The sequence below is a fragment of the Loxodonta africana genome, chromosome 8, assembly GCF_030014295.1.
Source record: "Loxodonta africana isolate mLoxAfr1 chromosome 8, mLoxAfr1.hap2, whole genome shotgun sequence".
NCBI lineage: Eukaryota > Metazoa > Chordata > Mammalia > Proboscidea > Elephantidae > Loxodonta > Loxodonta africana.
The window spans coordinates 5094878-5107664 of record NC_087349.1 but is presented as its reverse complement, the minus strand read 5'-3'; the positions used below and the strand labels follow the sequence as shown (position 1 = coordinate 5107664).

General features: G+C 44.7%; 1 protein-coding gene across 1 annotated transcript in view; it reads right to left on the bottom strand.

Annotated features, from left to right (window-relative positions):
- NOBOX (NOBOX oogenesis homeobox) overlaps positions 1-12787 on the bottom strand; it is a 36559-nt gene that overhangs the window by 6593 nt on the left and 17179 nt on the right. The window lies entirely within an intron of this gene.

Genomic DNA, 12787 nt, shown 5'->3' with positions numbered 1-12787 from the left:
ACGTTTCCTTCTGACTCCTTCTGTGAGGTTAATACCCTCTGGTTAATGAGTGGTTTAGAAAAAGGGCTGGGCTTCTCAGCTAGAAATGGAATATTCTGGGCCATGAGAACAAGGTGTGAGGGAGCAGTGGGGTTGCTTCCAACATGGAAAAGCAGGACCTTGGGAGGTGAGGGGGTGAATGGAGCAGGAGAGGTCAGGGGTGGGCCCTGAAAGGCACGTTGTCCCGGCCAGGGGAGCCCAGGTAGTGCCAAGGTGGTTCTGGTTCCGTGTGTACATGGGCCCCTGGGATGCACATTCAGGTGGACCACTTCAGCCCGCTGTGGCTGGGGTGTCAGAAGGATGTGCAGGCTAGCATGGGCACAGGGTAGCGGCACCTTCTTCTGGATTAAGATGGGGGCGGGGCAGAGACAGCCCAGCTAAGAGGCCTGCTAAATGCCAGGCTCACCTGTGCCACACCCTTGCTGGCTTCTGCTGGGAGAAGACCAAGCCCCTCACCTGGCACGAGAGCCCTCTGAGGCCTGGCCCTTCCCTCTGAAACCTCCTCTCCCCTGAGCCCACCCCCATGCCCACCACATTCAGGCATGAGGCTTTGTTACTTGGAGAGCTTTGCTCCAACTGCCCAGATCAGAACGTCTTAGGATTTAATTGCTAGGTCCAGGGAACCAGTTGCCGTGAGTTGATGCCAACTCATGGTGACCCCATGTGTGTCAGAGTTGGACTGTGCTCCAGAGGGCTTTCAGTGGCTGGTTTTTCAGAAGCAGATCGGCAAGCCTTCTTCCGAGGCACTTTTGGGTGGATTTGAACCTCTAGCCTTTCAGTTAGCAGCTGAGAGCTTAACCCTTTGCACCACCCAGAGCCTCTAGGGCCAAGGAAGAACCCAGAAATACCCATTTTAACAAACCGTTCAGGTGATTGTTACACACGCTGCAGTCTGAGACACAGAGATCTTTGAAAAACAAAGTTGATGACAGGAGCCCTGGGCATGGGAGAAGGGAATGGTAGGGGCCGTGTGGGGAAAGGAAGTTTCCTTTTGTCTATTACTGAGGTCTTCCGCAGTGAAAAATAGGGCACGATGCATTTCTTAATAGATGATCCCATGGCATTAAATGAAGAATACAGGTCCCCTCTGTCATCATTGATGAGGTGCTACCCGGTACCCTCTGCAGGGTGCAGGTTAGAAGAGCAAAGACTCAAATCGCCCACAGGCTGGCCCACGCTCCCACATGGAATTCTGAGAAACGCAGGGTCTGATTGTATCCTGATTTATTCTGGGACTTGAGGAATTGAAGATGTTGACATTTTCTAAACATCGCTGGTGCTGGGCTCAGGCTAGGACACTGGGAACATCTGAGTTTGTTTTTCTTTCTCAGTTGTTTTTGATTTTCTTGGTTTACTGTTAAGTGAATCTTTTTTTTTTTACAAATGATACAGTTGAGGCTTTTTGTTTGTTTATTTACATGAAGAATCTGATTTAGTGGCTGCAAGTGAATTCGATTTACGATGCACATGGGGTGGATGTCTTGATTTGTTTTGTGGGGGAGGTCGTGCTGGCATTCTATTCTGTAAAAGTCTGTCTTCCACTAATCAAGTTCAAGTGGAAGAAGGCTGTTGTGGAAGTTACTACACCAGGTAAGCGAGAGAGGCTGCTCAGTTATCCGGATGGAGGACAAGGTGTGTTTTAGGGGTGCTTGGGGATATTTATTTCTAAGTCTTGTCTGGTTACATTTCATCTTCCCGACCCTCATCGGACCAGTTCATATAATCAGCCTTGTTTGGAGAGAAGGAGGAAGGGTTTTTTTTTGTGTGTGTGTTTGAAAGTGTACACGTATTTCAACAATTTTTATATGCATAATTCGGTGACATTGGTTACATCCTTCAAGTTGTGCTACTGTTCTCAACATTCTTTTCCACGTTATTCTACTGCTGTTATATCAAACTCACTGCTCCCTAAGCTTGAAAGGGGGGAGCTTTTTTTTTTTTAGTATTAGTTTCTTATTTTTCACAGCCAAGCTGTAAAACACCATCATTACCCCTTTACGAGAGCCATTTATTCTGTTGTCTTTTTCTGCTTATTGGTTAGAATGGCAGAACAAAAAGAAACATGTCTGAAGCTCTTAAGAAATACACTTGTTTTTTTCAGTCACTGTCATTAACTATATAATCTGGTTAGACAACCGAAATAAGCCTTTTTCGTCCTTCCGCCCCGCCGCCCCCCACCTGCAAGAGAAAAATAATCAGAACACGAAGGCCGATTCAGACAGCTTCTCAAAGCAGGATCACAGGTCGTTTGTTCCTGCTCTAGTGTTCTTGGCGTGGGCAGCAACAGGGCTTCAGAAGCTCTGGGACCAGACAGGCAAGAAGACGTGTTACCCACAGGCAGAAATCTGACCGGCTCCTGGATGGAGTGTGCACAGCCACAGCAAACACAGGGAGGAGGGGGCCGGGGGACAGCCTGGAGGAGACACTCCCTCCAGGGCAGGGCGACGGGCAGGATGTGGGCCTGGGAAGGCCAATGGCAGAAAGGTCAGATAAACACATGGACCCCCATGGGACGCCCCAAGTAGACAGAGCCAGTGATGGGGAGAGACCCCCAAACAGACACAGCCAGTGTTGGGGAGAGACCCCCAAACAGACACAGCCAGTGACGGGGAGAGACGTTGAAGATCGTCAAGGGCTCCGCCCAGTTGAAGCCCCAAGAAAGGCAGCTGAAGGTTGCTGGGGAAGGGAATTGCCAACACCTGGCTAAGGTGAAGGCTGTTTCTGCGCTATTCAGGGTGATCACTCCAATTGTGCTCACTACAAACCCCCAAGATTTTGTGCTTCTTACAGGAATGGGACCGTCTTGGAAGCATGCTGTTACCGCTGCTGTTGTTTTCCGTCAGACTGTGATCGTAATAGGTCCTCCTTGCATTGCTCTGTGATTTAGAAAGTGCCTTCCTGCCTGTCCTAACATCCTCTGGGTGTGTCTGGGGTATAGGTTGGCTGGACTCTCTGTTCTATTCTGGTCTTGTCCAGGATTGCAAATTATATTCTCTTATTGCTTATGTATTATTATATTATTTTTTCAGTTGGAGGCAGTCTTTCTATTCTGACCTGGTCTTGTCTGGGATTGCAAATTATATTATTGTTTATAGATTATTATATTTTTTTCACTTGGAAGCAGTCTTTCTGTCCTATGCTGGTCTTGCCTGGAATATCAAATTATATTATTACTTATGTTTTCCTATTGGGTTGTCTGACTTTTTCTTACTGATTTATAGGTGAGCTCATGAACTTTTGAGAAATATATTTCCTAGCTGTGTCCACAGAAAGGGCCTAGAAGCAGTGACACTCAGTAGCAATGAGCACCCAGCACCCAGATCTTGGTCTCTATATACCATTCCCTATTTTTTTAATGAAAGGAAGGAGGACTGAAGGGATGGATTTCACAGGCAGGGCAAGAACAGTTCAAGGAAGTACAGAAAAATGGATTATTGCTTTTATTATATCGCTAATTATAGCAAGGCCCTCAGGACCCCTCAACTTTGTCTGTAGCTATACCCCCTCTTCCTCTTCTGCCCTAATCTTTCAGTTCTGTCTCAGAATGGCTGTGTCTTCCCATGCCTAAGGGCCACAAATCATCTTTTATCTGCACAAAACACCTTCCCTTTCGTTTCTGTCAGAGTCTTACTCATAATTCAAAGCCCAACCCAGATGTTCTCCCGGAAGCCTGTCTCAGCCAGGCAATGCCAGAATTAACTGCACCCTCCCCTGCCTGCCCCAGCAGGTGTTGGCAGTGATACAGCACCACTTAACGCCATCTGACCTGATAGAGTGTGCGTCCCCATTGGACTGTGGGTTCACACAGGCACTTTCTACTTGCTTTACAAATACAAGCCCGTTTAATCTTCATAACAACCCCATGAGGTTCTTCTATTAACCCTGTTTTATAGAAGAAGGGCTTAAGTAGGTGCCAAAGGTCACATGGCTGACAAGTGGCACACCCAGGATTTGAACCCAGTCAGTGTGGTTCTAGCCTGAACATTTTTTTTTTAATTTTATTTAAAAAGATAAAAGAAAATTTGCCGTTTTGCCTATTTTAAATGTGCAATTCAGTGATGTTAATTACATTCACCATGTTGTACAACATCACCACTATCTAGTTTTAAAACATTTTCATCTCCCCAGACAAAACTCAGTGCCCCTTGGACTAGGCTGGCCTGACCTTGTCTTTGTTGTGGTGTTAGTTGAGGATCAAGTCAACACCAACTCACGGTGACCCCCATGTATAATACAATGAAATGTTGCCTGGTCCTGTGCCATTTTCATGATCGTTGCTGTGTTTGAGTCCATGGTTTTGGCCACTGTGTATTTTGAGTACCTTCCAACCCAGGGGGCTCATTTTCCAGGACTATAAGACAGTATTCTGTTGTGATCCATAGGGTTTTCTTGTTTAATGTTCAGAAGTAGAGCATGAGGCCTTTCTTCCTAGTCTGTCTTAGTCTGAAAGCTCCTCTGAAACCTATCCACCATGAGTGACCCTTCTGGTGTTTGAAATACTGGTGGCCTAGCTTCTAGCAGCATCATAGCAACACGCAAACCACCACAGTACACCAAATTGACAGACAGGTGGTGGGATGTTGTCATTAAATATCTCCTTTTCTATGATTTCAATCAGGGGCAAGGTCTCCAGTGTGAGTGAAATGCTGGGAGCAACTTCCTTTGCACGGAGGAGGGAAAGGTGAAAAACAAGGTTTGCCTTCAGCAAGGTAGAGAGATTAAACGATAGCAAACCAGGCTGATCACCTGAGAAATAGTCCTGCAGAGCCTGTCACTTGGCGCATTGGGATGACAGGAAGCCATAGAACCGGATAGGCTACCAGACCCAGTCTTTGTTCTGCAAGCTGCTCTGGTTGTCCTGTCCTGCTGTGGTGCTGCATGCGCAAGGGGTGTGGGTTGGGTCTGGGCGATCTGGAGCCAGGAAGGTGCCTTCAGAGCCATCCCAAGGAGGGGAGAAGAGAGTTACAGGGAGGGGAAGGGCCATATTTGGGATTAAGTTTCTGGCCAGCACAGTCTGTGCTCAACTACTAACCTAAATATTGATGGTTCAAACCCACCCAGCGGCACTGCAGAAGAAAGACTTGGTGGCCTGCTTCTGTTATGGTCACAGCCAAGAAAACCCTATGGAGCAGCTCTAATGTGTAATGCATGGGGTCACTATGAGTTGGAATCGGCTCAACGGCAAAGGGTTTTTTTTTTTGTTGTTGTTGTTGTTTTTGTTGTACTGGACATTATGAAGTAAGTATTCTTTCTTCAGGAGTTGGGAGATCTAATTTCTTGTTCTTTGGCCCTTCTGCTGGTCTGGGTGTACGGACCAGGGCAAGCACTGGTGTCCCTGAAACCTTTCAGACTTCACCTGCCCCAGACTGAACTCTTAATTCCCACCCCCGGCTTGTGACTCTCCAGGCTTCCCTGTGTCTGCCTCACCCATCTGTGGGAATCACGCCAGTTCCCCTCTCTCTGGCACAGCTCACAGATGAATGGCTGTACCTTCCCACCAGGGCTGCATCCAAAGCACACCCAGACACCTGACTTCTCCTAGAGGTCACCAATGTCCTCCTGGCTGCTCTGCTCTCCGCTGCTTCTCCAGTGATGGCTTCCTGAGTCCGGCTTCCTGAGCTCACCTCCCTAGCTCCACTCCTCATAGTATAATGCATTTTCCCAAGGCTTGCGAGAGAAATGGTCTTAACTCGTAAATTAAGTCACATAGGGTGCTCTTCTGTTTATACCCTTCGAATGACTTTCCACTATCCTCAGAGAAGAATGCAGGTGTGTCACTGTGGCCCTGCCTGACCGGGCCCGGCTTACCTGTCCACCTGTATCTCAAGTGGCTCATCCTTCTACTCTGCTCTAGGCTCCTTTAAGAGCCTTAAACGTGTCAAGTTTTTCCTCTCTCGGGGCCTTCACAGATGCTGTTCCCTGTGCTTGCACACCATTCCCTTGGTTCTTCTTGTGGCTGGTTCATATTCAGGGCTTAGTTTAAACGTCACCCATCAACTAAGACTCCGTTGGCTGCAGGATCTAAGTAACACCTACCTGCATCCTAATCTGTTCTCTGTTCCTATGTTAACTTTTTTTTTTTTTTTAAATAATCTTTGATTGTACTTTTGGTAAAGATTTACATAGCAGTTTAGATCCCCATTCAACAGTTTCTACACAAGTTGTTCAGTGCCATTGGTTACATTCTTCACAATGTGTGAGCATTCTCATTATCTCCATTCTGGTTGTTCCATCGCCATTAATCTTGTTTCCCTGCTTCATTACATTCTCATCTTTGTTTTTTTAAAGTAATTGTTGACAGTTTGGTATCATAGAGGTGCTTTTTTAAAGGAGCACAGTACTTATGAGTGATAGTCTATTTTTTCAGCCAATTTTTTATTTAACTACAAGGTGACCTCAGGGGTTAGTTTCAGTTCGAGGTTTGAAAGTATCTCAAGGCAATAGTCCTGGGGAGTCCTCCAGTCTCAACCAGTCCAGTAAGTCTGGATTTTTTTTTTTTTTTTAGGAATTTGAGGTTCTGTTCCATATTTTTCTCCCATTCTATTAGGGTCCATCTATTGTGGCCCTAGTTAGAACAGTCCATAGTGGTAGCCCCAGGTACCATCTAGTTCTTCTGGTCTCATTGTAGAAGCCATGGTTTGTGTAGACTATTTGTCCTGTAGACTAGTTTCTTCTTTGATCCATGATAACTCTTAGCACAACATGCAATCTATTCTTCTTTGTTTGACTACATCTGTCTCCCCAACAATATTTTCAGCTCCATGGGTACAGCATCAGTTGGTTTCACCAGTGTGTACCCATATATTCCAAGCATTGTAGAGTCCCTTGGTAGCACAAACAGCTATGCACTTGTTTGTTGGTTGATGATTCGAACCCACTCAGAGGTACCTTGGAAGAAAGGGCGGGTGATCTGCTTCTGAAAGGTTACAGCCTTGAAAACCCTACTCTGTGCATACGGGGTCACCATGAGTTAGAATGGACTCCACGACAGCTAACAACAACAACAACAACAACATTTCAAGCATTTAGCATAGTGTCTAGTGGGTAATGTTAACTATTTATCAGATGAGTGAAGAACTAGACTACTAACACAGCCACCTCCCCCCGCTGCCCAGTTTCAGTGACTCCAAATAGTTTGCCAAATTGTAGCCACATCCACACTTTTCCATAACTGGAGCATCACATTCTGTTTCTCTATTTAGGGTAACCGTTTTCCCCTCAACCCTTGTCTGGTTCTTTACAACCCAACTCAACTACCAATTTCTCTGTTGAACTCTGCAAAGCCAGCGTGCCTCCCACACCCTGGATATGCTCTCACTCGTTATGCACTGGAGACATGTTCATGGAGATTCTTAGTTTGACCTCTGCCGCTGATGGAGCTCTCCTTGAGGGCAGGGGCCTGGATGTCCACTTCACACTTACATCCCTTCCCCTGGGCCAGGGTCTGACTTGCAGAAGGTTCTTGGCAAATGCGTGCTTTGTAAGTGGACACCTGGGAAAGTGTGTAACCTTGCTCCTGGAGACCACAGTGGCTGGCTCATTTGAGGGACTTGGGAGTGACAAATAAGAAAAACGAAATGAAACTCAGCCAAGACCTGCCCTCGTCCAGCAGGTGCTCCCCCCTGGGCTGGGCTGGTCTGGTCAGAGAGGGTGCAGAGCAGGTGCCGGCCCTCGGATGTGGCCCAGCATGTCTGCATTTCCTGGTGCTGCTGCAACAAGGACACCACATGTGGTGGCTTAAAAATACAGAGATTTATTCTCACAGCTCCGGAGGCTGAAAGCCCTGATCGGATCTTGGCTGTGTGGATTCCTTCCTTGTTGGTAGCCCTAGGTGTTCCTTGGTTCCTTGGCTTCTCGGGAGCTTATGTGGTACCTGCCTGCCCTCGTTTGTGTGTGCATCTCTCTGTGTCAAATCTGCTCTTTTTATAAGTCAGAAGTGATCAGGTTTAGGACACACGCTATACCCATATGGGCTCATTAACATAACAAAGAAAACCCTATTCCCAAACAGGACTACATCCACAGGGACAGGGAATAGGATTCCAACACATATTTTGGGGGAGGAGAGGCACAGTTCCGTCTATACACGTCATTTTGTTTTGTTTTAATCTATCACATGTAGTGGGGTTCAGTGACTGATTCCTGTGAGGTAAGCACAGGAGAAGTTATCACTTGGGAGTTCCCTAGAATCAGTATCCTATCATCCCTGTCAAAGCAGCAGCCTCAACTTGAAGAGAGTTGGGCCAGGACAGCTCTGTCTGGGTGGAGGCCAGTGTATGGGAGGCTGGGCTTCAGATGTCCCCTGAACTGCCTGGGGCTCATGCACTTAGGGCCGTTTATATTACAGATCCAAGATTCCTTTTTTTCCTAAATGTTGAGAATGTAACACACAGCAAAACACACCAATTCAATAGTTTCTACTTGTACAGTTCAGTGACGTTGATTACTTTCTTTGAGTTGTGCACCTCTAACCCTGCTTTTCTACGCTGTTCCTCGTTCATTAATATAAACTCACTGCCCCTCTGAGTTTCCTATCTGATCTTCCAGGTTGTGTTGTCAATTTGATCCCATATAGATAGTTCTTAAAACAGCATAATGCTCCAGGTAGATATTTTTTACTAGTTAAGCTAGACTATTGTTTGGTTTTAAGAAGAGTTCAGAATATATTTTTTGTTTAGGATTGAAAGATAATTTCAGGGCAATAGTTTCAGGGGCTCATCTACCCTCCACGGTTCCAGGAAGTCTAGAGTCCATGAGAACTCCTGTTCTGCATTTCTTCCCTTTTGATCAGGATTTTTCTATGGAATCTTTGATCAAAACATGCAGTAATGGTAGAGGGGCACCATCCAGTTCTTCTGGTCTCATGGCGAGGAAGGCAGTTGTTCGTGGAGGTAATTGGCCACACATTCCATATCAGCCTTCTGTTCTTGACTCTCCTCCTTCCTCTGTTGCTCCAGGCGAATAAAGACCAATTGTTGCGCCTTGAGTGACCACTTGCAAGCTCCTAAGACCCCAGGCACTACACAATGAAGTAGGAGGTAGAACAGGAGCACCAAACATGTTATTAGGCCAATTAACTGGGATGTCCCATGAAACAATGAACCTAAACCTCCAAACCAAGGAACCAAATCCCATGAGCTATTTGATTGTACACAAGCAGCTCCAGCAGCTATTTTTTTTTTTTGTCATTGTTAAGTATATCTATCACACAACTATTTGCCAGTTCAATTTTTTACAGGTATGCAACTTATTGGTAGCAATTACAACAATCGGCTGTGCAACCCTGCAACCCTGCCCTTAATCAATGCGATTTTCTCATCACTGTTAACCCCACTTTTATCCCTCCCTCCTGCTCCTGTAACCAGTAATAAATTTTGTTCTCTATACATTTGCCTTTTCTTGTCTTTTTATATTAGTGAGGTCATACAATATTTGTCCTTTTGTGATTGGCTTATTTTGCTCAGCATAATGTCTTCAAGCTCCATCCATATTTAGCATGTGTCAAGACTTCATTTCTCCTACTGTCTGAGTAGTATTCCGTCGTATGTATATACCACGTTTTGTTTATCCGTTAATCTGTTGATGGGCATTTAGGTAGTTTCTACCTATTGGCTATTGTGAATAGAGCTGCAATGAACATTGGTATGCAAATTTCTGTTATAGTCTTTGTTTTCAAGTTTTTTGGGTATATACCTTGGAGTGGAATTGCTGGATCATATGGTAGTTCTAGTTTTAGTTATTTGAGGAACTGCCACACTGGCTTCCACAACAGCTATGTATAAGTGTTCCAATTTCCCCACATCCTTGCCAATATTCATTCTTTTTTTGATATCTTAGCCATCCTGTTGTTGTTAGGTGCCTAGGAGTTGATTCTGACTCATAGAAACCCCACGTACAACAGAATGAAACACTGCCCCATCCTGCACCATCCTTACAATTGTTGCTATGTTTTGAGCCCGTCGTTGCAGCCATTATATTAATCCATTTCATTGAGAGTCTTCTTCTTTGATGACCTCCTACTTTGCCAAGCATGATGTCCTTCTCCAGGACTGATCCCCGCTGATAACATGTACAAAGTAAGCAAGATGATGTCTCTCTATCCTCACTTCTAAGGAGCATTCTGGCTGTACTTTTTAAATAATTTTTATTGTGCTTTAAGTGAAAGTTTACAAATCAAGTCAGTCTCTCACACAAAAACCCATATACACCTTGCTACACACTCCCAGTTACTCTCCCTCTAATGAGACAGCCCGCTCTCTCTCTCCACTCTCTCTTTTCGGGTCCATTTTGCCAGCTTCTAACCCCCTCCACCCTCTCATCTCCCCTCCAGGCAGGAGATGCCAACATAGTCTCAAGTGTCCATCTGATCCAAGAAGCTCACTCTTCACCAGCATCCCTCTCCAACCCATTGTCCACTCCAATCCATGTCTGAAGAGTTGGCTTCAGGAATGGCTCCTGTTCTGGGCCAACAGAAGGTCTGGGGGCCATGACCACCAGGGTCCTTCCAGTCTCAGTCAGACCATTAAGTCTGGTCTTATGAGAATTTGGGGTCTGCATCCCACTGCTCTCCTGCTCCCTCAGGGGTTCTCTGTTGTGTTCCCTGTCAGGGCAGTCATCGGTTGTAGCTGGGCACTGTCTAGTTCTTCTGGTCTCAGGATGATGTAGTCTCTGGTTCATGTGGCCCTTTCTGTCTCTTGGGCTCGTAATCACCTTGTGTCCTTGGTGTTCTTCATTCTCCTTTGATCCAGGTGGGTTGAGACCAATAGATGCATCTTAGATGGCTGCTTGCTAGCGTTTAAGACCCCAGACGCCACTCTTCAAAGTGGGATGCAGAATGTTTTCTTAATCGATTTTATTATGCCAATTGACTTAGATGTCCCCTGAAACCATGCTCCCCAGACCCCTACCCCTGCTACGCTGGCCTTCAAAGTGTTCAGTTTATTCAGGAAACTTCTTTGCTTTTGGTTTAGTCCAATTGTGCTGACTTCCCCTGTATTGTGTGCTGTCTTTGCCTTCACCTAAAGTAGTTCTTACCTACTATCTAATTAGTGAATGACCCTCTTCCACCCTCCCTCCCTCCCCCTCTCGTAGCCACAAAAGAATATTTTCTTCTCAGTTTAAACTATTTCTCAAGTTCTTATAAGAGTGGCCTTATACAATATTTGTCCTTTTGCAACTGACTAATTTCACTCAGCATAATGCCTTCCAGGTTCCTCCATGTTATGAAATGTTTCACAGATTCCTCACTGTTCTTTACCGATGCGAAGTATTCCATTGTGTGAATATAGCATAATTTATTTATCCATTCATCCATTGATGGGCACCTTGCTTGCTTCCATTTTCTTGTTATTGTAAACAGTGCTGCAATAAACATGGGTGTGCATATATCTGTTCGTGTAAAGGCTCTTATTTCTCTAGGATATATTCCAAGGAGCGGGATTGCTGGATCATATGGTAGTTCTATTTCTAGCTTTTTCAGGAAGTGCAAATCGATTTCCAAAGTGTTTGTACCATTTTTCATTCCCACCAGCAGTGTGTAAGTGTTCCAATCTCACCACAGCCTCTCCAACATTTACTATTTTGTGTTTTTTGGATTAATGCCAGCCTTGTTGGAGTGAGATGAAATCTCATTGTAGTTTTGATCTGCATTTCTCTAATGGCTAATGATGGTGAACATTTCCTCATGTATCTGTTAGCTACCTCAATGAAGTGTCTATTCATATCTTTTGCCCATCTTTTAACTGGGTTGTCTTTTTGCAGTATCATGTAGATTTTAGAGATCAGGCGTCGATCAGAAATGTCATAGCTCAAAACTTTTTCCCAGTCTGTAGGTAGTCTTTTTACTCTTTTGGTGAAGTCTTTGGATGAGCATAGGTGTTTGATTTTTAGGAGCTCCCAGTTATCTAGTTTTTCTTCTACATTCTTTATCATGTTTTGTAGACTGTTTATGCTGTGTATTAGGGCTCCTAATGTTGTCCCTATTTTTTCTTCCATGATCTTTATTGTTTTAGATTTTATATTTAGGTCTTTGATCCATTTTGAGTTAGTTTTTGTGCATGGAGTGAGATATAGGTCTTGTTTCATTTTTTTGCAGATGGATATCCAGTTATGCCAGCACCTTTTGTTAAAAAGACTGTCTTTTTCCCATTTAAGTGTTTTGGGGCCTTTGTCAAATATCAGCTGCTCATATGTGGATGGATTTATGTCTGGATTCTCAATTCTGTTCCATTGGTCCATGTATCTGGTGTTGTACCAGTACCAGGCTGTTTTGACTACTGTGGCAGTATAATAGGTTCTAAAATCAGGTAAAGTAAGGCCTCCGACATTGTTCTTCTTTTTCAGTAATGCCGTGTTTATCCAGGGCCTCTTTCCCTTCCATATGAAGTTGGTGATTTGTTTCTCCATCTCTTTAAAGAATGTCGTTGGGATTTGGATCAGAATTGCATTACCTATATAGATCGCTTTTGGTAGAATAGACATTTTTATAATGTTGAGCCTTCCTGTCCAAGAGCAAGGTATGATTTTCCATTTATGTAGATCTCTTTTGGTTTCTTGCAGCAGTGTCTTGTAGTTTTCTTTGTATAGGTCTTTTTCGCCTTTGGTAAGATTTATTCCTAAGTTTTTATCTTCTTGGGGGCTACTGTAAATGGCATTGATTTGGTGATCTCCTCTTCAATGTCCTTTTTGTTGGTGTAGAGGAATCCAACTGATTTTTGTATGTTTGTCTTGTATCCCGATACTCTGCTGA